Source organism: Panthera onca, chromosome D1 (genome assembly GCF_046562875.1).
Source record: "Panthera onca isolate mPanOnc1 chromosome D1, mPanOnc1 haplotype 2, whole genome shotgun sequence".
Taxonomy (NCBI): domain Eukaryota; kingdom Metazoa; phylum Chordata; class Mammalia; order Carnivora; family Felidae; genus Panthera; species Panthera onca.
In genome coordinates this window covers 61,419,794-61,443,004 of record NC_138348.1, presented here as the reverse complement: position 1 = coordinate 61,443,004, position 23,211 = coordinate 61,419,794, and the positions used below count along the sequence as shown (strand labels likewise).

The following is a 23,211-nucleotide window of genomic DNA, read 5'->3' as shown; positions in this document are numbered from 1 at the left end:
AATGCAAATAAAGGCTGGAATTACTTTTTTTTTTTTTTTTTTTTTTTAACCTTTGATTGCTGGATTGATGGCTCTAAATACCATTCTGCCCAGGACTAAGGTAATTCCATCGTTGGGATTTATTCAGGTTACACTTACCCTGTCTTTCCACTTTAGCTGGCTTTTTGTCCTTTCAGTGCTTAATAGTTTTTCTGTTTAGGCAAGTAACTGATGAAAGAGGAATTCTTACATTCTTTTTAAGAGTTTTTCCTGGAAGGAAAATTTTAGAGTGAGTCTAGGGAATAACGCAAGCCTTATGTATCCACTGTTGCATCTTAATGGGATGGTCGAATTTATCTGAAACAGTTATTTTTTGCCATAGGATCAACTAAGACTTGGATATCTTTCTTACTTACTGCAGTCCACTCTATACACAAGCGTATGTGTTGTTTGGGACTCAATTAATACATCTACCCAGATTCCCTTCATTCTGCCTGACCCCCCAGACCCTAGTTGGCTTGCAAAATGGCTAGTCTTAGCTGCTGCTGCTTTTGCCATATTTCCTAACACTGCTGGCTGTCTCGGCCTTCCTCTGAGTGAGGGCTGGGCTCTGGTATAGTCTCTGTTGTGCCCACTGTGGAAAGAGCCACAGCAGCTCAGAGACCGAGGCTCCATCTGACCAGACCTAAACGGGTTCTGGCTGCTCCTACCACTTCCAGATTCAGAGGTAGAGTGTGTTCTTCCCCAGTGAATATCCAGAGGGGCTGGGTAGCACTGACAAAGGCTGGGTAGCCTGACAAAAAAGTTGGAAGCTGGGGAGGGAAGGAGCCAACCAGTAAATTGCACACTGTCTGCTTTTTTCCTCCTCCCCTCCCCATTTCCTCACACACACTATTCTCAGATACAGTAGTTCTGTATAGTTTATCCTGAAACATTCTTGATCTTGCAGTTGGTTGTGTTTTCATGTTAACCTATAGCCAGTTTATTAATACATAGCCTTGTGTTTGCTTTCCTTCCTACTCTGTCTTGCTAACCTTTATTCCTTCTGTGTTCTGGGATGTCAACACCTGAGTAAAAGCCAGGTAAGTTTTGCCATAGGCTCTGTTTTCTAGGGAACCTGGACAGGGTAGTATTCAATGAAAAATAAATATCTTTTCCATCTCAGACCCTTGCCCAGTTTACCCTTGTTGTTTTCTAATGTATTTAACAATATAATAGTAGGTAATATTTGAATGCTTATGTGCCAGACTTTAAGTCCTTATGATTAATGTACACCACAACCCTATGAGATAAAATAAACCATGGAGATAGTTCCATTTGAACATTCAGAGATCAATTGCATTTATTTTTTAAAGGAATGACTATCACTTTTGTTAAAATAACACATATTCATTATAAATCGAGAATAGTGAAAAATCCAGACAAAGCAAAAACTCACCCAGATCTCACCCCAAATAACCATTAAGCAAATAACATTCCATGTAGTTCTCATGAACCTCTAGTTTTCACAACAACTGTGTAGTGTTGCATAAATGTAAGTGCCTTTGTTATTTCCATCATTTGCTGGCATATGAAACATGTTTCTTTCCCTCCAGTCCCAAAATTGCATCCCGATATTACCTTGTGTCAAATGCACATGTATTGCCAATGGAAATCTCTGGGCCAAAGCAAAAGATACTCAACAGCAAGGTGAACTGTGATTTCTCTGAGGAGAATGAGAACACAAAATACCATAGAGATACAAGTTTCACATCCTAGAGTTTTATTTATTTTTTAAATGCTAATTCATTTTTTGAGAGAGAGACAGAGAGTGAGTGCGGGAGGGGCAGAGAGAGAAAGAGAGAGAAAGAGAAGACAGAATCCAAAGCAGGCTCCAGGCTCTGAGCTGTCAGCAGAGCCTGACTCAGGGCTCGAACTCATGAATCATTAGATCATGACCTGAGCTGAAGTCGGACACTTAACTGACTGAGCCACCCAGGCACTGCAAACATCCTAGAGTTTTAGAACCAAAGAAACCATAGGGGATCAGAGGTACATTTAGGGTGATTCCATTACATTTTTTAAAAATTTTTTTTTTATTTTTAGAGAGAGAAGGAGAGTGTGTGTGTGTTTGTGGGCAAGGGAGAGGAGCAGAGGGAAGGAGAGAGAAAGAATCTCAAGCAGGCTCCACCATCACTGTGGATCTGGACGTGGGGCTTGATCCCATGACCCTGGGATCATGATGTGATCCGAAATCAAGAGTCAGACGTTCAACCAATTGAGCCACCCAGGCACCCCCATTCCATTACATTTTAGATTTAAATTTTGCTACACTAAGGCATGGTTCAAAAGTAGTAGAGGCACTGATTTATCATTAAGATCATGGACACTATAAAACCACCCCAGATGAAGGGCAACAGACCCCTATTTTGAAAGCAGGAGTGACTCAGTTTCTGGTGTAGTGAGTGCCACTGATTAAGAGAATCAACTGGAGACCAGCGGTGATGGAGTTTTCCTGGCACTGGGGATGAACTACTTAACTTTGAAGATGATTTTCTAGGACCTGAGGTGAAGATTAAAACTTTTACAACGAAATTTTTTTCTTGTTTCCTTTTTTTGTTTGTTATGCTGTATAGTTCATTTCTATAGGTGTAGAGTCATTTTCATTAAATATCAGCTTCTGGGGCGCCTGGGTGTCTCAGCTGGTAAGGCATCCAACTTCGGCTCAGGTCTTGATCTTGCAGTTTGTGGGTTCTAGCCCCGCTTAGGGCTCTGGGCTGTCAGCTCAGAGTCTGGAGCCTGCTTCGGATTCTGTGTCTCTGTCTGTTTCTACACCTCCCCCACTAGCACTCAGTCTCTGTCTCTCTGTCTCTCTGTCTCTCTGTCTCTCTCAAAAATAAACATTAAAAAAATTTACACAATAAATACCAGATTCTATTAGACTCCACTGTTTCTTCTCTGACTTGCTATGTACAAATACTGAAATTCGTGCTTTATATAGTGTGCTTTGTTCCAATTTTTATTAAAGCATTTGCTTATATTGTGGCTACCTGTATAGTAATTGGTGGACATTTATTTTAGATTTTAGCATGTTTTTTCATCACCAGTACCATGTTTCACTGATTTCTGGGCAAACGTGACTTAGCTATAAAATCAATGTCTAGTAGAATTTTTGAGTCAAAGCATTTAACAAAAGTTAAAGTGAATTTAAATTTTGATGGATGTTGTCAACTCACCTTTGAAAGAAATGCTGAGAAATAAAGAATGACTGAATGGGTTCATTTTTTTTCATACATTTTCAAGGTTTCGGGTTTATTTGGTTTTGTTTTGTTTTGTTTGCCTAGAATAATAGGCATAAAGTCCCTGTTTTGAGAATTTGGTGTGACAGAACTTTTCTGAATATCTTTCCAGATAGCAAGCCTATTTCAGAGCATATGGGAATTAGTCATATTAATGAGCAGTGTTAATCTGTTGATTGATCAAACAAACCAGCAAGGCAGTGGCTTAGATAACATTGCTGTTTGTGGACTTTCTGGGTGAAGAAAGAAATCTTGCCATTCGTAGCAAAGAAGTACCTGACAAGTGTCCACAGGACAGTGTAGCCGTAAGTGCTGTGAGAAATCAAGAAACAATGAGAGAATTAAGAATACAAATATTCTGGGGTATTTTCTGAAGGAGGCTTTCACCTCCTTGATGCTTGCCCAGACCTCCTTAGCTAGAATTCTTTCCTTCTCAAGTCCTGTTAGCACTTAGTTTAAGACATTTGTATATAGTGACTATGTCTCTAAACCAAAAATCATGGTACATTGTTGTAATACAAAGGTCATAAGCTGGTATCTTTGGCCTGAATTCCATCCACAGACTGTCTTTCTTTGCCTGTAGAGTTTTAAACAATTTTAATCAGTTATAGGTTATTAAAAGGTGAGAAATTTTACATAAAATTGTCAATGTCCAGATCTGGGAACACTGGGCCTAAATTTTTGCTTTGCAGCAATTAATTAGAAGTGTGAGGCAGCTGCCCACATTAGCCAGAGCCTATAGGCTTTTAGATTCACTGTATTCTCTCCCCTCCCCCACCTTGGATCACCTGTGTATATACCTGCTTGGCTTTTTACCTCTCTCAAACGTATGCCCTCTGAAGGCAGGATTTTTGTCTGTTTTGTTCCACTGCTTTTTCCTCATGACCAGAATGTTGTCTGGCACATAGTAGGTTAAAGAATATTGTTTTCTTTTTCTTTATTTTTTAATGTTTATTTATTTTTGAGACACACACACACACAGTGAGTGGGGGAGGGGCAGAAGGAGAGGCAGTGGGAGACACAGAATCTGAAGCAGGCTCCAGGCTCCAAGCTGTCAGCACAGAGCCCAATGCAGAGCGGGAACTCACCACAAGATCATGGCCTGAGCCAAAGTCCGACGCTTAACCGACTGAGCCACCCAGGTGCCCCAAGAATATTGTTTGATGGAAAGAATGAATTTTGACTCTTGGTCGAACTTTATGGGGGGAAATGAGACAAAGGTTTTGATTTTCAACTCTTCTAGAGAGGGATAATGTTCCCCTTAACCCTTTAGGCATTATATATGGCTTAGCATTATAAGAGACCTGCCTTGTAGTATTTTGTATACTTAATAATACCATACACATAGTGGGTGTTTAAGTATTCTTTGAATGATTGGCAGAATTTTTAAGTTTCTCATGAAAAATAACTTTGTGAATAAAGGCAGGGATATTAATGAATTTGTTCTAATGGGGGATCATGAAATGGCACATTTGAATTTCCAGCTATATTTTCTCCAGACCCTCAGCCCCAATTATATTCTGTTCACTATCAGAGTTTTGGACAGTCCTGACCCCCATTCTTTAGTAGCAGGATAAATTACTCTCCCTTCCTTACTCTGTGCCTACTCTTAGTACTTATACTCTCCTGGAGAACTTGTCTCCTACCATCAGTCTGTGATTTCCACATAGTCTGTTTGGTTTATTTTTGTATACCCAACAGCTAATATTTATAACATCTGTGCACCAACTCTGTATAAACACTGTGCTAGGAATTTACTAAATGTTTGAATTTAGTTGCATTGGTATTAGGAGTTGAATTAAAGCTTTTACACAACTTTACAGTTTATAAAACATTTCTGTGTTGTCTCATTTGATCTTGAAATCAACTGAGAGCTGCGGATGAGAAAATCAAAGCCAGAGAACCGGTGACTCGTGTAGAGTCACAGGGCAGGAGTGACTGAACATCCAGGCTGCACTTTGCCAGTTAGTGGCTGAACATTCACTAAATTATGGTACATAGATAGGAAGGGATAGAATTGTGGAAGACTTGTCATTCTTGGCTGAGCAGTTTGGACCTGTGTCTTGAAATAAGGGAAAGGGAAATGTTTCTTGATAACTTATTTTTGGATGAGGGCTCTTGGCCATACAAGGCTTTATCCCCTCAATCTGGACGACAATAGCATTCCTTAGGGGGGTGAGAACGATGATGAGTATTCATTAGTTGCTTGCCTCACCCAGATTCCATTCCTACCTCCCAGAATTTTCCCTGTTTCCACCCAGCTCTTATGTACAATCAATTCCAATCAGTGGCTGTACTCTACTTTTTGGATCAAGGAATACCCCTCCCTTCTCTGTCTTCCTCCTTAGGGCTTTGGATAGGAGTCCTTTAATTGCTGTTGACTAAAGAGCTGGAGGCCAGCCCCTGCATACCGGGAATGCCAGTGGCTTTGTTAGCTGAGGAGGGCACTGCATTAGTACCGCCTGCCGCCTGCCTGCTAAATCCCAGAGCAGGTGGAGGAAATCTAATTAGCACTTAGTAAGCTAAGGCCTCTTGGAGAATTTCTGATAAAGAAAAGGTCAACGTAAAGGAGAAGGAACACAGAGAGACTTCGTTTTCCTAGTGCGAACTTTCTGAAATGGACTGGGTATGGAATAAGCTAGATTCTAATCCTTGCTTTACCAGTGGCTTTTTGGCCCCTGGCAAGTCCCTCTATTTATCTGAGGTTTCATTTTTCTGGTCTATGTCTACTCCTTTGCTAAACAAATATTTGTTTTGTAAGAGTAGAAGGAACTTCAGATCATCAATTCACTACCACCTGGGAAGTTTTTCCCAGAATTCACATTCACATCTCACTCTGTATCAGTAGATACATAGTAAATATGTACAGTTTGGCGAGTTTCCCAGGAAAATTTTATAATATCCTTGGTTTATGCTTTTTGGAGAACTTAGCCACAACCAGCAGGCTTGAGGCTAGCGGAGTGTTTCCTCTGCACATAGTAGTTGCTCAGCGATATGTTTGGAGGGGACTTTTCCTGGGATGTCAAGTGGGGAGATAGAATTGGCATTCCAATTAGAAGCAATAGAGAGAAGCACATTATAGACCATCCCAGGCATTAAGTATTTTACAAAATGGGGTTGAGAGTTGTTATTGAGTGTGAAGTCAGTGGTAGTTGTGACTAGCATTTAAAAAAAAAATAGAATCGGGGCGCCTGGGTGGCGCAGTCGGTTAAGCGTCCGACTTCAGCCAGGTCACGATCTCGCGGTCCGTGAGTTCGAGCCCCGCGTCAGGCTCTGGGCTGATGGCTTGGAGCCTGGAGCCTGTTTCCGATTCTGTGTCTCCCTCTCTCTCTGCCCCTCCTCCGTTCATGCTCTGTCTCTCTCTGTCCCAAAAATAAATAAAAAACGTTGAAAAAAAAAAAAATTAAAAAAAAAAAATAGAATAGAGAATAGCATGCGTTGTATCCAGTAAGGACATCTAATGAAACTTAAATTTATGAGTACTGTGCTGCAGTTTTAAAAGAATTTCTTGTTGGATTGTGGTCAAGGCCATCCATCTAGATAGATATCTGTATTGAGGTAAAGAGACTCCATGGGGGAAGGACTGTCGAGAAACCATGTGGAAAAGACACCAGTCTTTACCCAAGCTGTTTGAGCAAATCACATTTTCTTCTGAATTTCATATTCTTATTTCTCATTGCCCTGAATATCCTCTGCCTGACTCCCCCTGTCCCTGCCCTATACACACATCTACTTGGCAAGACTTAAGTCAAATGTCCCTTCTCTAGGACATGCCTGATTCTAGAATATAGTGGGTACTTAGAAGTACATGTTAAATGAGAACTTTCCCTCAAATTTCCAGGTGCTTTGTTGGGAGAGGGGTCTCCACTCAAACCTCTATTTATAGCTTTTTAAAAGATATATTTCTGTTTCTCTTCTCCTGGAGAACAGACACTGCTTTATTAGTCTGTATATTCCCAGTACTTAATATAATGCTTGGTATATAATAGGTGCTTCATAAATGTTGGAATATTTTTGAAGGGAATGTGTAAAGATGATTCAATAAAACACTGAGCACTTACTAGGCATGTGGTAGGTGCTGGGATAGATAAAAATATGTATAAAAGAACAACATCTTCCCCTAAAGAGCTTAGAGATTAAGAAATTGAAGCATAGGGGCGCCTGGGTGGCTCAATCGGTTAAGCGTCCGACTTCGGCTCAGGTCACGACCTCGCGGTATGTGAGTTTGAGCCCCGCGTCGGGCTCTGTGCTAACTGCTCAGAGCCTGGAGCCTGTTTCAGATTCTGTGTCTCCCTCTCTCTCTGACCCTCCCCCATTCGTGCTCTGTCTCTCTCTGTCTCAAAAATAAATAAACGTTAAAAAAAAAAATTAAAAAAAAAAAAATTGAAACATAAGCACATAGAGTTGCTGACAAAGTCATTAGTATTAGTGTCTGGCTATAATGGTCACTGTGCAGATAAGGTGTAACTTACCATTTTTACATTTGTATATGGTCACCAAAACCAGACAAGAAGCATGTTTCTCTATCCTGATTTATTTTCTCAGGAAGTGAGTGAGAAACCTCATTTCCAGTGTGATCTAGCAGTTCCAAAGTGCATTAATTTGAGGAGCCAAAAGGAGAGCCTCACCCTTTTTATATCAATTACTGAAAGGTTGTTTAAAATCTCCCATGATGATAATGGATTTGTCAGGGATAGCAGTTCTTGCAGTGTTAGCAATTCTTGCTTTATATATTTTGAGGCCAATATTTTAGAATTTGATCTCTTCTCTACCTTTGAACCTCCTGTTTTTGCAAAGTGACCCTTTTGCTTTAATGTCTCTTTACTTAATATAAGTCATATAACCATAGTGTCATTTTTTTTTCAATAGTATATATGCCTCATGTAATTTTTTCCAAACTTTGACTTTCAACCTACTTGTGTTCTTATATTTTAGATGCATCTTTTAAGAACAGTATATAGCTCGATTGTGTTTTTGTTTAGCCTGACAGTCTTTGTCTTTTAACTGAGAAGTTTAGGTAATTGATGTTTATTATGGTTAATACAACAGTGAGACAGTCTTTGTCTTTTAATTGAATTTAATTGATTAACATTTATTGTAATTAAGGAAATATTTAGTTTTATTTCTCATATTGTTTTGCCTTCTGTGTGTTCTTGCCTTTTGGATTAAGTATTTTACTTTTTCTAATTTTATTTTTACTCCTCTACTAATTTGGAAATTATACTCTGTTTGCTTTGTTAACATATTCTATTATGCAAACTTACAAAGATTTTTAAATGTGTAATAGATAATACTTTAACATGGTTTTAATGTCAAATATTTTGAAAGGTATACTGTGAAGAGTATAACTTCTTTCTCTCCCCATCTGCTTAATTCCAACCCATGTGTGTGTGTTTATAAAATGTATGTATGTTGCCCTATATATTCAACATAGATTATAAATATAAATACAAATATGTAGATACTCTCTTTAACTATTTCATACAAATGGCAGCATAAGGCACAATTTTATGTTTAGCCTTCTTTACTTAATAGTTCATCTTGATACTCTTTTCCATGTTAGTACATAAGGAGTTTCCTTCTCTAGTCCTTTCTTTTGTTTTTTTTTTTTTTTTAACAGTCAACTGGTATTTCATTAATTAATGGAACCATAACAAAATGTCCTTGATGGACATTTACATTGTTTTTCAGCTTATTCCTTTAAACAGATCTGCAAAATGTACGTATGTCATCGTGCACATGTATTAGTTTGTCTCACAGTAAATTTTTAGAAAGGAATTTCTTGGTTAAAGGATAAATAGTATTAGAATTTTAATATACTATATGTAACTTTGCCACAGTACCCTCCAGAGGGTGTGTAGTTATTTCTACTCCCACCAAAAGTGTATGAAAGTGTCTGTTTTCCCACAGTTTTGTCCACATAGTTACTGAACTTCTGGATTTTTGCCAGTCCAATGAAATAGTATTTCAGTGTAGTTTAAATTCATATTTCTTTTTCTGTAAATAATTTGTTCATATGCTTTGCTTATTTTTCCACAGAGCTGTTAGTCTTACTAATTTATAGGACCTCTTTAAGAGATCAGCCTTTTGTAATAGAAATTGCAATTTTTAGAACAGTATTTATGATTCTAACCCAGTTTATCATTTGTTTTCTTGCTTTGCCTATAGGGTGTGTGTGTGTGTGTGTGTGTGTGTGTGTGCGCGCGCGCACATGCGTGTACACACTTGTATGCTTGTTTGTTTATGTTGCCATGCAGGATTTGTAGATTTTTGTGTAGTCACTCTAACGATTTTTCTTTTTTATGGCTTCTAGACAGCATGTAATAGAATGAGTTTCCCACTCGGAAGTTATAAAAGAAATTGTACTGTGCTTTATTTTATTACTTTTATAGTTGCATTTTATATTATGTTTAAATCTCTGCTTTGTTTGAAATATATACTGATCTGTGCTTAGAGGGACAGATTCACCTTTGTCATTTAAATCTCAAATGCCAAGAGACTTAAAAACTGAGAACAAACTGAGGGTTGATGGGGGGGTGGGAGGGAGGGGAGGGTGGGTGATGGGTATTGAGGAGGGCACCTTTTGGGATGAGCACTGGGTGTTGTATGGAAACCAATTTGACAATAAATTTCATATATTGAAAGAAAAAATAAATTTCAAATGCCATCTTAAATCTTTTTCCCACAATTTGAAATGCCACATCTATCACAACTTAAATATTTTATGCATTAGTACCCATTTGTGGATTTGCAATATATTAAATTACAATGGTTGGTCTGTCTGTATACATGGCAACACACTTTGTTTTAACTAATGAGGTTTTATAGTATGGTTTTATCATATAGTTGCCTAAGTTTCTCGTTACTGATATTCTTGTTTATTTTTCTGTATGAACCTTAATAACTACCTTTTGTATTAAAAAAAAAAAAAGTTGGTATTTTTACTGAGTTCATGTTAAATTTATAAATCCACTTAGGGAGAATTGAGCTGTTACTAGCTCATACATTCTAATTTGGCCTAAAGTAATATTCTTTCTGTATTAGTTTCTTGCAGTTACTATATAAAATTACTACAAATCTGTTGGCTTAAGACAATAGAAATTTAATCTCTCACAGTTCTAGAGGCCAGAAGTCCAAAACAAGGTGTCAAAGGGCTGTGCTCCCTCTGAAGACTCTAGAGAGAATCTTTTCTGTGCCTCTCCCAGTTTCTAGTGGCTCCAGATGATGGTGGCTCTGTCATTCTGTTCTCTCTCTCCATAGTCACATTGTCTCCTCCTTTTCTGTGTCTTCTCCTTGTGTGTCTGTTCTAACTCTACCTCTCCTTCAGAAGAGTACATGTGATTGCATTTAGAGCCCACCTGGATTATCCAGGGAAAGTGCCTCCTCTCAAAATCTTTCACTTAGTCACATATTTTGCCATAGAAGATAATAGTCACAGGTTCCAGGGATTAGAGTGCAGATGTAGGTTTTGGAGGAACCACGATTCGATACACTACACTATCTTTCTGAATTACATAAGAATCATAGAATAAACTCCTACCACTTCTCTTGTGTTCTTGTTCTCTAATATTTTAATTCTATCTTGCTTATTTATAACCACACCAGTTAAGTAGTATTCTTGTTTCACACTGGCAGTGTGCACATTTCCCACATATTTATCAATATCTTTGCTCATGTGTGTTTCCTTTTAGTTTAGATATTCCACATGGGATCATTTTCCTTCTTCCTCAAGTACATCCTTTAGAATTGCCTGTAGTGATGGTCTATATGTGGCAGTCTCTCTGTTTTCTCTGAATGATGGTTTTATCTTTCTCTCGTTGTTGAAAGAGCATTATTAGCTGTCGACTTCTGCACTGACAGTTAATATTTTTAAGATTTTATTCTTAGAACAGTTTTGGGTACAGAGCAAAATTGAAGAGAAGGTACAGAAATCTCCCATATAACGCCTACCCTTACACATGCATACACTCCCCTGTTATCATCATCCCCCATCAGAATGGTGCATTTGTTAAAATTGCTGCACCTGCATTAATATAATCACACAAAATTACATAGTATATATTATGCACACACTCTTGGTGTTGTACATTCTGTGGGTTTGAACAGATGCATCATGACATGCATCCGTCATTATGATATCCTACAGAATATTTTCACTACCCTGAGAATTCTCTGTGCTTCTCCTATTCATCTCTTCCCCTGTCCCCTAACCTCTGGCAACCATTGATCTCTTTACTATCTCCATAGTTTTGTTTTCTCCAGAATGTCATTTGTTGAAATCATATAGTTTGTAGCCTTTTCAGATTGGCCTCTTTCACTTTGTAATATCCATTTAAGATCCCTCTATGTCTTTTCATGGCTTTTGATAGTTTATTTTTTTTTTTATTGAGTTATATTTGACATAACATTGTATAAGTTGAAGGTGTTCAACATAGTGATTTGATACATTTATTTGCAGTAAATGTACATATAATTGCCATAGCAATGGCTAACACCTCTATCTTGTCACATAATTATCATTTCTCCTGTGTTTGGAATAGTTTGTGTCTTTTTAGTGCTGAATAATATTTCGCTGTCTGAATGTACCATAGTTTATCCATCCACCTTTTGACATTGTGGTTGCTTCCAGGTTTGGACAGTCATGAATAAAGCTGCTATGAATATGAGTGTGAAAGTTTTTATATAGACATAAGTTTTCATCTCCTTTGGGTAAATTCCAAGGAGCATGATAACTGGATCATATACTAAGAGTATGTTTATTTCATAAGAAACCACCAAATTGTTTTCCAAAACAGCTGTACCATTTTGCATTCCCCATCATCAGTGAATGAGAATTCCTGTTGGCACCACCCCACCAGCATTTGGTGTTGTCAGTGTTCTGGATTTTGGCTATTATAGTAGGTGTGTAATGGTATCTTATTGTTTTAATTTGCATTTCCCTGATGGCATATAACATGCAGCATCTTTTCATATGCTTATGTGCCATTTGTTTATCTTCTTTAGTGAGGTATGTGTTAAGGTCTTTGGCCCATTTTTTAAATCAGGGTATTTATTTCCTTATTGTTGAGGGGGTTTCTGATTTTATTTTTATTTTTTTAAGTTTTTTATTTTAATTTCAGTTTAGTTAACATACAGTGCTGTATTAGTTTCAGGTGTACAATACAGTGATTCAACAATTCTGTACATTATTCAGTGCTCATCATGATAAATGTACTCTTTAATCCCCATCACCTATTTCACCCCATTCCCCACCTGCCACTTTTCTGGTAACCATCAGTTTGTTCTCTATAGTTAAGTGTGTGCTTCTTGGTTCACCTCTCTCTGTCTCTTTTTTCCCCCCTCTTTGCTTGTTTGTTTTGTTTCTTAAATTCTACATATAAGTGAAATCACATGGTATTTGTCTTTTCTCTGACGGACTTACTTGTGTTAGCATTATACTCTCTAGCTCCATCCATGTTGGTGCAAGTGGCAAGATTTCATTCTTTTTATTTTATATATATGTGTGTGTGTGTGTATATATATATATATATATATATATATATATATATATAATTTTTTATGATATATATATATGTAATTATATGTGAGAAATATATATCACATCTCTTTTATCCATTCATTTATCAATGGACCCTTGGCTGTTTCCATAATTTGGCTCTTGTAAATAATGCTGCAATACATATAAGGGTGCATGTATCCTTTTGAATCAGTACCTTTGTACTCTTTGAGTAAATAGCCAGTAGTGAGATTACTGGATCATAGGGTAGTTCTATTTTTATTTCTTAAAGAACCTCCATACTGTTTTCCACAGTGGCTGCACCAGTTTGTATTTCCACCAGTAGTGCAAGAGGGTTCCTTTTTCTCCACATCTTCACTAACACTTGTTTGTCATGTTTTTGATTTTAGCCATCTGACAGGTGTGCATTGATATCTCGTAGTTTTGATTTGTATTTCCCTAATGATGAGTGATGTTGAGCATCTTTTCCTGTGTCTGTTGGCCATCTATCTCTCTTCTTTAGAGAAATGTCTGTTCATGTCTTCTGCCCATTTTTTAATTGGATTGTTTGGTTTTGGGTGTTGAGTTGTATGAGTTCTTTATATATTTTGGATACTAACCCTTTTTTGGATATGTCATTTGTAAATGTCTTCTCCCATTCAGCAGTTTATCTTTTAGTTTTGTTAGTTATTGCCAGATATTGAATTCTTGTATGACATTTTTTTTTCTTTCAGTGCTTTAAATATATCATTTCACTGCCTTCTGGCCTCCATGATTTCTGATGAGAAATCAGCTATTAATCATTTTGAAGATCCTTTGTATACAATGAGTCTCTCTTACTTTGTCTTTTGACACTTTGATTTTAACGTGTCTCAGTGTGGATCTTTTTTCTCCCTTTTTGGTGCAGAAACCTTTTATTTGGATGTAGTCCCAATAGTTTACTTTTGTTTTTATTTCCCTTGCCTTCAGGAGAAATATCTAGAAAGATATTGCTACGACCACTGTCAGAGAAATTATGTCTGTGCTCTCTTCTAGGATTTTTATGCTTTCAGGTCTCATATTTAGGTCCTTAATCCATTTTGAGTTTATTTATGTGTATGGTGTAATAAAGTGGTCCAGTTTCATTCTTTTGCATGTAGCTGTCCAGTTTTCCCAACAACATTTGTTGAAGAGACTGTGTTTTTCCCATTGCATATTCTTTCCTCCTTAGTTAAAAGATTAACTGACAATATGATTGTGGGTTATTGTTGAGTTTTAAGAGTTCCTTTGTGTATTTATCAGATGCATGTGTTAAAAATATTTTCTCCCTGTCTGTGGTTTGTCTTTTCATTCTCTTGACATTTCTTTTTTTTTCACACATTGAAAATATTATTCTGTGGTCTTCTGGATCTTGCTGTTGAAAAGTCAGCTGATAGTCTAATGCTGTTCTTTTGTAGGTGATCTCTGCTTCTCTTTTAATATCTTAATTTTTGTCTTTGGTGTTCTTAAGTTTCATTACAATATGTTGCTTATTTCTATTTATCTTGCTTGACATTTGTTCAACTTCCTGGATATGAAGATTGGTGTTCTATCAGTGATTCTGGGAAAATTCTCAGCTGTTAGCTATTTGAATAATGCCTTCCTCCATCCTCTTTAACTCATTCTTGAACTTCAGTTAAAAGATTAGACCCTTTTACTATATCATCCATGTCTCTCAAACTCTCATATTTTTCATGTCTTTATTTCTTAGTCACATTCTATGGAATTTTTTTGGATTGCTCTTCCAGTTCATTGTTTTGTTGTTTTGTTTTGTTTTGTTTTGTTTTGTTTTGTTTTAGCTGTGTCTAATCTGCTGTTTAACCTGGCCATTGACTTTTTCATTTTAATTATAATTTCATTTCAGGAAGTTCGGTTTGGTTTGTTTTCAAATGCACTTGTGTTTTGTTTTTGTTTTTTATACTCTCTTGTTCCTTGCTAATTTTTGGCAAGCCTCTCTTTTAAATATTAGAATATAATATTCATAAACCTGTTATGTTGTGTATCTAATTCCAATATCTGAAGTCTTTGATGATCTGATTTTACTGTCTGTTTTTCCTGATTCTCATTCATGTGGCTTATTTCTGGGTGTGTGTTTTGTGTTTTGTTTTTAAGGTCTAATGTTTCTTAAGACTTTACCTGTAGAAAGTATGTGAGACCTGAGTTAAGCTTTTATTCCACCAGAAAGGATGAGGAGTTGCTTCTACCAATAGTCTGAAGACATAACTAACTGGACTGCTTTTAGATCTTCACTTAAGATTGCATGGATTTGGGGGCACATCGGTTAAGCGTCTGACTCTTGGTTTCTGCCCAGGTCATGATCTCATGATTGGATTCATGAGTTCAAGCCCCACATCAGGCTCTGCGCTGATGGTGTGGAGGCTGCTTGGGATTCTCTGTCTCCCTCCCTCTTTGCCCCTCCCTCACTCACACTCTCTCTCTGTCTCTCTCAAAAATAAATAAACATTAAAAAAAAAAAAAAAGATTGCATGGATTTGGTCACGAACCTTCACTAGAGCCAGCTTTTAGTTAGAGATTCTAAGAGACATTTTTCTTTCTCTACTGGTTAAAAGAAGACAGTTTCTTTATGGTCTCTTTCAGCACTACAGGTTTATTTGTGATTCATCTATGCACCAAAGGTATAGTCCCTTGGTATCCCAAGTGTATAAGGGGCTTCATATATGATTGTGAGCCCTGAGCTTTACCTTCTATTACCCACACCCAAGCAATCATTGCACACCCCTATCCCAACCACTGGAAAACCCTATTCTGCTTTTGGTCTGTATGATTTTGACTACTCAAGGTACTCCATGTAAGTGGAATCATAGGGAATTTGCCCTTTAATGTCTGGCTTGTGTCACTTAGTATAATGTTTTCCAAGTTCATCCATGTTGTAGTGTGTACCAGAACTTCCTTTTTAATGTGGCTGAATAATCCAATATATGAATAAACCATATTTTCTTTGTCCTTTCATTGCTGATGGACATTTGGGTTGTTTCTGTCTGCTTTCATTTCATTTGATTTTTGTTCTGTGTACATTCCTTCACAGTTCAGCATGATGCATTTTAAAAATTATTTTTTAGGAATATTTTATTTAGCTTTTTATTTTTCATTTTTATTAATTTATTTTAGAGAGAGAGCATGCAAACAGGGGAAAGAGTTGGGGAGGGAGAGAGAGAGAGAGAGAGAGAGCGAGCAAAAAAGAATTTTAAGCAGGCTCCACGTTCAATGTGGAGCCCGACATGGGGCTTGATCCCACAACTCTGGGATCATGAGAATCAGACGCTCAACTGACTGAGCCACCCAGGCACCCTTATGTAGCTTTTTAAATTGTTTTCTTTGGGAGGGTTAATTAAGAGGATCTAACCACCTTACTCCTGGAAACCAAAGTCTTATACCTTCTATATGAAGACCAGAAGACAACTGCAGAGAACACATTTTTTACATTCTTTCTTTTAGGCCACTATATAAAGAAAATTCTGAGATATGTGGCAAATTAATATATAGTTTTATATGTTTTAGTTCTTCCCTGGAAGTCTGGTAGGTAATTTTTTCCTTATCTATGAGAAAACCTTTAGAATATCATAAGAAAACTCATCTCTTGCTTGTAGGATTTGGCATTCTTAGTGTGCTTTTTGTGCCAAACTCCACCCACCCCTGCATGCCCCAATATCCAGTGGTGGCATTTGAAACTTTTACAAAGATATCAAAATCACAGACTGAGCGAAAAGCTTTCATTCTACCCTCTCTCCTCTGCCACTGTGTCTTGAAGATGAGTTGGCCAAGGTTGGGTGACTGACTCGGGTTCATAGAAGGAGTCTGTGACAGTTAGAACTTTGGTTCTGTCCAAGTATAGCGTGTACTGCTATGTCCTTTCTCTATTTGGGGAGTCTCTCTGTGATCTGTTAATGAGTTCAGAGTTTGGTCTTATGAGAAGTTGCTATGGATTTTGATGAAGATGATCTGACACTGATATATGGGTCAGAGTAGAGGCAAAAATCCTCATCAGATTAACTGCTTGAAGACCAGAGTTGACCTTTCGAATTTTACTCCACTCCTGTCTCCCCTATTCATAGAGTCTTTTTAGATAATAGAATGTTAGAGCTGAAGGAACCCTTGTGATCTTTTGGTCCAGTCCCAGATTGCCTACAAGGACCTTTTGGGATCTTCTGCCTGGGAGCTTTGCTATTCTTTATAGATGAGAAACTGAAACCTAAAAGATGCAAATGATTTCCCCAAGGTCACATAAGGTGTTCATAGCAAAGCAAGACCTATACCCAGGTGTCCTAATTCCTATTCTAGCAGAGGATTTCCATCACACTAATGAGTTTAACTTTATTCCTGATCTTCAACGATGCTCTGCTTTCACGATCTGTGTTTTAAGATTGTGAAATGTCCTAGGGGTGGTTTGACTTTGAGAATAAGCCAGAACCTGAAGGGTTAATAGAAATTGAACAATGAAGGGAGCTTCTTTCCCCTCTCCCTGACTGGGGAGCTGCTGGGATGTTTCACTTGCACCGCATGTGTTCCATTATGGTATAATGATGTAATTACCAGTAATGCTGCTAGAGTAGTGGTGGAGAGGCAGCATTAAGGAAAAGACTAGCCCCGTTCTCTCCTAAGAGCCATTTCAGCCTACTTCAGTCTATTAGATTGAAGATGCTGGAAGGCGAATGGCTTCAGCAGAAGAAAAGGTCAGATTTAAAAGCTTTTCTGGGCACGGTATTTATTGTTGCTTTTTTGACCTTCAGAAAAATCCCCTGTGTGTTTGTCCTTGATTCTTGCCTTTCCCATTAATGCTTGAAAGCTGCATTGCTGGATGGGCCAGGTCTTTGGCATAGATGGTTTTGTATGCAGTGTTATTTGAGAAGGTATAGCCCCCATCCAGATTTCTAGGCCTGTTGCCTTTCATACCATTATAGTGTCAGAAGTCTTTTTCATTCTTGAATGTTTTAGTTTTCAGTATCTCTGTATATATATGTATAAAATATTATGTATAAGTTACATATATATTGCATATGTAATATATGTAAAATATATATGCATATATATATACAAACTCTTCTGTAAATCTACTTAGATGTAAACAACTTATGAGATAATACTTTAAAATACAGAAGAATAAGAAATAAGACCTATTGCCTTGGGCAGATCAATTAACCTTTCTGTGCACTTCTTCTGAAACATATAGCCTGCCACCTGATGATTATGAGGAAGTAATCATGGTCTTGGAAACATGACAGACACTTCCAAAAATCTTCCTGTTTGGAGATGTGGGGTGTGCCCATTATACTCTCAGCGATGTCATATACCTGCTGGAACCAAGATACTGAGCTCATATGGACTATGAGACATACAGAATGGGAAGGTGTCAGTTCCTACTCTCAGGGAACTTTACCTTTATATATTAATTTGATTAACACAAAGGAAAACATTGGTTAGAATTGTAGAAAAGTAGGGGCACCTAGGGGGCTCAGTTGGTTAAGCATCCAGTTTTGGCTCAAGTCATGATCTCGTGGTTCATGAGTTCAAGCCCACGTTGGGCTCTGTGCTGACAGCTCAGAGCCTGGTGCCTGCTTTGGATTCTGTGTCTCCCTCTGTTTCTGCCCCTCCTCCACTTGTGCTCTTTCTGTCTCTCAACAATGAGTAAACTTTTAAAAACAAACAAACAAAAAAAAAGAATTGTGGAAAAGTAGTTTTTATGTAGGTTATAAGAAGGCAAAAAAAAAAAAAAAAAAGTTTTGCTTACTTCAGTGCTTCTCAGAGTGGGTTCCCTGGGTCAGTAGCATCAGCATCATATAGGTGCTATTAGAAGTGCAAATTCTTGGAGCACCTGGGTGACTCATTTGGTTGAGAGTTTGACTCTTGATGTTGGCTTGGGTTGTGATTTTGTGGTCCTGGGATAGAGCCCCTTATCAGGCTCTGCACTGGACATGGAGCCTGCTTGGGATTCTTTCTCTCACTCTCTCTCTACCCCTCCCTGGCTTTGGCATATGCTGTCTCCCTCTTTCTCAAAAATAAACATTAAAAAAGAAGTGCAAATTCTCAAACCCCAAGCTAGGCCTACTGAACCATAAATTGTAGGGGTGGAGCCTATAATCGGTGTTTTATAACCCCTTTAGTGATGGAGATACATACTGAAGTTTGAGAACCACTGCCTATTTTATGACTTAGTATTGAGCCATTTGATAGTGTAAAATCCTTTACGGTTGTCTAGAGCTGCAGTAACCACTAGCCACAGGGATGTTTAAATTTAAATAAACTAAAACAAAGTAAAATTATAAAGCTAGTCTATTGGTTGCACTGCCACATTATAAGTGCTCAATAGACATACGTGGCTAGTGTCTACCATACTGGATAGTGCAGATGTAAACATTTTTGTCATCATAGAAATTAATGGTGAGCTCAGGGCAGTTGTCCTCAAACTTTGGCATGAATCAGATCACTTGGAAGACTTAGTAAAACATAAATTGCTAGACTCCACTACAAGGATTTCTGATTCAGTAGGTCTGGGGTTTGGCTAGAGAAATTATTTTTCTGATTTTTCTAAATTTCCAGGTCATGCTGATGCTGCTGGTCCAGGGAGCACACTTTGAGAACTGCTGGTATAGAGTAAGGACTCTTGACCTGAAACCTGTAAATCTCTTATAGTTGAAGACAAAATATTGCATATATCCACATGATAAAAGTTACAGGAGGGGTGTCTGGGTGGCTCAATCAGTTAAGCTTCTGACTCTTGATTTCAGCTCAGGTCATGATCTCAAGGTTGTGAGATTGAGCCCCACATCGGGCTTTGTGCTGACTGCATGGATCATGCTTGGGATTCTTTCTCTCTCTTTCTCTGCTTCTCTCTCTCTCTCAAAATAAATAAGTAAACATTAAAAAAAGGTTATTGGATATAAGGCCTATACTTTCAGCCTCATAGTTTTTGGCTCATAGTTTTTGAAAGAAAAGCTTTTTTTTTTCTTTTTCATTTATGTTGAGAGAGAAAGAGTGAGTGCACACAAGTTGGGGAGGGGCAGAGAGAGAGGGAGAGAGAGAGAGAATCCCAAGCAGGCTCCACACTGTCAGCAGAGCCCCATGTGGGGCTTGAACTCACAAATTAAGATCATGACCTGAGCCAAAATCAAGAGTCAGATGCTTAACTGACTAAACCACCCAGGTGTCCCAAAAGAAATTACAACTATTTTATTAAAAAAAAAAAAAAGTAGACTCTGAGAACAGAGGGTTAGTCCACGCAGGCCTTCAGTGTCCTGGTGGTAATTTTGTCCTTCTCAATGATGTGGACAGTGACTCCCATTCCTGACACTGCATCCCTATCCAAGCATTCATCATGGCTTGTGAGATGGTTTCAGACAGGTGTTCTGGATCCATGGTGGGCTCCCAGAGGGACTCATGCATCCCATATGTTTGTTCAGAGCAGGTGCCACTGACCACAAAGTCCGTCAGTCAGCATGGGGCCAGTGAGGTCTAGAGAACAAATGAAGTGCTTAAAGGTCTTTGGGTCCAATCCAGAGATGATGGCTCTGTGTAGAAGGGGCCAAACCGTTTCTCATATGATAGGTTGTCCACCGTGCTCATGAGGATGTAAGGCTTGATCTGCCAGCCTTCCTTCAGCTCATACAGATTTAGCTGGAACTTGAGATGCTGGGCAGCAGTCTGGACCTCAGTGGCGAGTCTGGCCAGGCCTATGTATAGCCGACCTTCCAGGGAAAGATCTTCTGGAAGTCTCTGGTCACCATCTGGGCCTGGATCCCTAAGTGCCTGTTGGCAGCAATGACCACACAGTTCTCCCCCTGCATGGCTGTGATGGTCCCTCCATTATAGGACATAATATACAGGACTTCGATGTACTGGGACCTCTAGTCACCACAGTTGCAGTCAACCAGCTAAGGCCAGTTAAGGCTAAGCAACCACTCTTGCTGCCTACTCTTTCAGGTGGGTCAGCAGATCAGTCAGGAAAACTTTTAGTCACACTTAACAGAAAATCTGAGTAAATTACAAGGACATTGATGTTCATGTAGCCCAGTAAGAGGGAGGAAGCTTCAGGGTTCTGTCATTGACTCAAGCATGTTACCAAGAAAAACAGGCACTTTCTTTCCCCTTTAGAAAACTTACATTTTTTTGGTCAGAACTAGGTTATATGCCCACCTCTCTAGTCCAATCCTGGCAAAGGGAAATTGATTTGCATAATTGCTTTAGACCAGTTGAGATTCAACCCCTAGGGCTGGGGCAGGGGGTTTACCTTTCCCATGACCATGAAGTCTCTACCAGTTCTCTGAACAAAATAGTTCTGTAACAAGGTACAAAGAGAGAAATGGCTATTGAGTTGATAGGGATCTGTGTCTATCTCTGCGAGTGACCTGGAAAACATTAGGAACATCTGTTCTGCATCTTTTCTGCTCATGATATGCTTTCAACTTGCTAGACACAAGTAGGGCCTGGATATGCTCAGCTGTGAAGATTTACTTGGCTCTCTCCTCTCATACCTTAGGATAGGTCTGTGAAACAGTTCTGCTTGTAATGGGGATGAGGTGGGGTAGGATTTAAGAACTTGATCCAGGCCTCTGGGAATTAACATGAAGTCAGCCTGGAAGCTAGCCCCCCTCTGACTTTGGCCCCCGATTCTAAGAAGAGCTCTTGTCTGGTTCCTTTTGGCCAAGTCCTTCCCTTGCACTTTGATTCTTTAGGGATTCCCATTATTCTTTTTCTCTCCCTAGTCCTCTGACAGCTAGAGTGTTGGTCCTGAATTTTGGGAACAAACACTTGGATTCTGCTGCCAAACTGTCTGCATGCCTGGATCCCTGCTTTTCTCTTCCCATCCATATGTTTCAGATGCTCTGCTAAGTAAAGAGATCATGTCTTAAAGTGTATAATTTGAGTCTTCCATATAGAAACGATCAACAAAGCATTGGGAATTAATGAGATCATTGAAGAAGACATAAGGGGAAAGAAAAATGCTGAGAACAACCACCCTAGCCTACTGAATCAAATTAAGGGCATGATCATCTATGTTTTTATCTGTGAACTCCACAAATCAGTAGGCCTACCAATCACACATGAATCAACCCACATCAATAGACCTAATAGTGTTCCTTGTGGCCCTAGGAGTCCAGATAGTTGCCTGACGAAAGGGATGATGGCAGCTGAGCTGGCAGAGCTCTCCCACCCCGGGTCCTCTATCCCCCAGAGCTCAAATTTATTTTTTTATGTTATGCTTCTGCACAATATTTTGTATGTAAAAATAAAGGTTTACACCTCTTAGAGCTCCAGACCTGGAAGCTAGAAACAGGTGCTAAGCTGTAAACATGTGAAGCAGAAGCATAGTACTTTGCTGTTTTAGGAGCAAGGGATCAGACCCCTTTGTTCTCCTCTGGTTTTGAGCTGACTGTTGCCTTATTTAACAGCTGGATACAGTACACAATTGTTTGCAGCAGAAGTCCTGCAAGTTTGCTTCCTTTAAAAGCTTCTTCCGCAACTTCCCTGCCCCCATCCTCCCAGGACAGAAGTGGACACTGGGGGAGAATGTTTCAGTTCCCCTGCTGGGTTGTGGGTCTTTCTTTCACACCCTGTCCAGATCGTCTAGGGAATTTTTACTTTGCAAAGTTGCTTACCAGAAACAATTTGGCAGAGTGTAGTTTGGGGGAGGATGCTCTAGTTAAAGGAGCACAAAAGCATATGTCCCTGTGACTTCTTACCATGTGTGAAGAAGGGAGCAAAGGAGCTTTAGTAAAATTGCAGTTCAAACTAAATCGGGAGAGGAAATGGAGAACAACCAAAATAAAAATACTGCAGTTTGCAATAGGGCATCTAATCTCTGGTTCTCAATGCCACACACTAAGGATTATGACAGAATTTCAGTATATGTTTGTATATACTGTTTGAAAGTTTTTGTCTGGGATTATAATATACCAGTACACTGAAGTTGCCTGTTTTTATAGTATAAATTTCAGAAAGTGAAGCTTGGCTGTGGGGGAATAAAAAGGCAACAGAGCAATTCTCAAAGAGGAAGTGCATGAGAATCTGAGGGTTTAGGGGGAAGATTATTTTTGGTTATAAACGGAGGGCCTTTGTTAAAAGTTGAAAAACATGTTTAGTCCAATCTTCTGAGACTCTGAGAGGGAAAGTGACGTGACAGAGTCTCTAACTTAATTATACAAAGTTAATCCCAGAACCCAGGTCTCTTTACGCTCTGTCCACAGTGTTGGTCCCAGTGCCGAGCTGCCCCTCCAGGTCCTAGTTTCCCATAGCCCATTTTCTGCAGCTCAAGGCACCTTCTTGTTGGCCTGGCTTCAGGGGAGACGGGCTACAGCTGGTCTGAAATAGGAAGACTGTAAATTTATTTAAACTTCCAGCATGATCCATTTGCCTTACTTTTTCCACTGTGATGAATGAAAATGTAGACAAGAAAATGTTTCAGAAAATGGATAACTCAAAGAGAAT

At 38.7% G+C, this 23,211-nt stretch overlaps 1 protein-coding gene and 1 pseudogene across 1 annotated transcript in view; one reads left to right on the top strand and one right to left on the bottom strand.

Moving 5' to 3' along the window:
• Positions 1 to 23,211, top strand: part of GAB2 (GRB2 associated binding protein 2) — a 189,193-nt gene that overhangs the window by 38,110 nt on the left and 127,872 nt on the right. The gene's annotated exons all lie outside the window — the stretch shown is intronic.
• Positions 19,997 to 22,261, bottom strand: LOC132662225 (proteasome subunit beta type-3 pseudogene; annotated as a pseudogene).